General features: G+C 35.7%; 1 non-coding gene across 1 annotated transcript; it reads left to right on the forward strand.

Moving 5' to 3' along the window:
* The first annotated feature begins 836 nt into the window (after positions 1 to 836).
* On the forward strand, positions 837 to 943 carry LOC138808833 (U6 spliceosomal RNA). Its single transcript, XR_011366628.1, has one exon. It is a non-coding gene; the product is annotated as a U6 spliceosomal RNA (small nuclear RNA).
* The last annotated feature ends 1522 nt before the right edge of the window (positions 944 to 2465 follow it).

Here is a 2465-nt window from a genome sequence, read left to right on the forward strand (position 1 = left end):
TATAACATGAAGTGACAACTACAGAAATTCCACAGAGACCTGACATCTTTCACATTTCTGTCTTCCTTCTCTTCTCATACTTCAGAAAGTATTGACTAACACTATAAATATACTGCAATTATAAGTTAAGGATCAGTGTTTTCTTTCCAACCTGAAGCCTTCTTTTCCATGATTCTTGACATAAACTTTTTGGAAGATTTTTTGGATTGTGATGGGATTCCACCCAAAACAAAGCCATGTATATCAAGAAAGTCAATGTTTTCAACTCAGAGTACTAAACAAAAGAGGGAGAAAATTAAGGTTAGCTATATATGTTAAGCACAAATATAGGCAATACCAAGATATCTTAAAATTGTATACTTTTACTGGATAAAGTGGCTCAAACCTGTAATATTATCTACTTAGAAAACAGAGATTAGAGAATTTCAGTTCCAGGCAAGCCCAGACCAAAAAAAAAAAAAAAAAGAAGAAGAAGTTTCAGAAACTCTAACCATTTGATGGGTGCTATGTGTTTCGCTTGTGTTAGGAGGACCACAGTCCAAGCAGAACCAGGCATAGTGATACTTACCTCAAAAGAAGCAATCAAGTTACAATCTGCAGGTATGGCAGTAGTAGAGATACCAACGTTGTAAAGTTCCTTTCATTGTTGCAATGGGTCTACTTGTATCCCTATTTAAACATTTTCCCCTTCCCCTCCACAAATTATGCCAACATCAAAAATGTGTGCTTATGTAAGAAATGCATGATTGTAAAATTTCATGACAATTCTTTTGAATTTACATTTTTGTGGAATTGACTAAGAAAATAAATTACACCTTCTATATAAAAAATGTTCTGTGCTTAATCCGGCAGCCTATACACTAACATCGGAATGATACAGAGAAGATTAGCATGGCCCCTGCTCAAGGATGACTCGAAAATTAGTGAAGCAATCCATATTTTTACAACAACAAATGCTGGAGGGGATGGGGCCACCAGGGAACCCTACTGCATTCTTGGTGGGAGTGTAAAAGTCTTCAACCACTTTGGAAAGCAGTATGGAGTTTCCTCAAATGACTCCACATAAAACTCCCCTATGACCCAGCAATCCCACTTTTGTTCATTTATCCAAAGGATCACAAATAAGACCATACTAAAACTACCAGCACAACTATGTTTATTGCAGCATTATTTACCATAGCTAAGATATGGAACCAACCCAGATGCCCCTCAGTAGATGAATGGATCAAGAAAACCTGGTAAATATATACAATTGCATGCTCTGCCTCCATCAGAAAGAATGACATTGCCCAATTTGTTAGAAAATGGAAAGATTTGGAAAAAATTTTTAAGTGAAGTAAGCCAACTCCAAAGAAATATAGGTCCCATGGTTTCTCTTATTTTCAATAGCTAATATATGTCCGGGATTATCAGAAAATGTCTTAAGCTATGTGCATTTGACCAGATAAGATGATGTTAAGCTAAACGAACACCAAGATAGGTACACAAGTGATTCTATCTTGCTATTATTTCTAACATACTTATACTGTACGATGTGATTTTTTTTTGTTCCTTTATATGTTCCTCAACCACGCTATAACCCCTTTTTTCACTGTATTTGAAGTTGGTGCACCTACATCTTGTATATACGTTTCTCTAATTTGGGGAGAAGAAGAAAACAACAAAATGCTTAAATAGGGATATGGGTTGACCCATTGTAACAATGAGATGCACAAGACGTATGATGAAAAATGAATTTTACAATTTAGGTAGGGGAAGGAGAGAGGAGGAGTGGAGTGTATTTGTGGAGGTGGGAGAGAAGGGATGGTGGGGGAAAAATAAAGGAGGAGGTAGCAATGCTTGTTAGGAAATGTACTCATTACCTTGCTCATGTAAATGTAACCCCTCTGTGCAGTATTTTTAAAATTAAAAAAATGTATAAAAATGTTCTGAGATTGAAGAGTTTATATCCCTTATTTTATCCATATAATCTTGTTAACAAATAAATTAATGCAAAACACTGACACGAGGGTATTTTGAATAAATGTGTGTGTGTGTGTGCACACGGGTACACAAGTGTGTTGGAGTGCTCAGAATTTGAACTCAGGGCTTTAAGGTCTTGCTAGGCCTTTCCTCTCTAGATTGGTGAACTACTATATGAACGACATCTCCACTCCTGGCTCTTTGCTAGTTCATTAAATTTTTTTGAAAAATAATCTCAAAAAATAATTTTGCCCTGATTGGCTTCCAACTGTTATCCACAGATCTCAGCCTCCTGAGTAGATATCTCAAGTAAACAAGATTACGGGTGTGACCAAGCAGCACAAGGTTTTCAGAATAATTTTAAAAGTAGAAGAAAATTTACTTCGTGGGGGCCTGTTTTTATCATCTCCTACTTTTAAAGCACTTTGCTTTAAAAGCAAAGGTCAATTTATTAAATTAAATGTGAATTTATTTCTCTTTTGGATTCTTAAAAGACAGAAAGT

This window comes from Dipodomys merriami, unplaced genomic scaffold (genome assembly GCF_024711535.1).
Source record: "Dipodomys merriami isolate MVZ:Mamm:240054 unplaced genomic scaffold, mDipMer1.0.p SCAF_478, whole genome shotgun sequence".
Lineage (NCBI taxonomy): Eukaryota > Metazoa > Chordata > Mammalia > Rodentia > Heteromyidae > Dipodomys > Dipodomys merriami.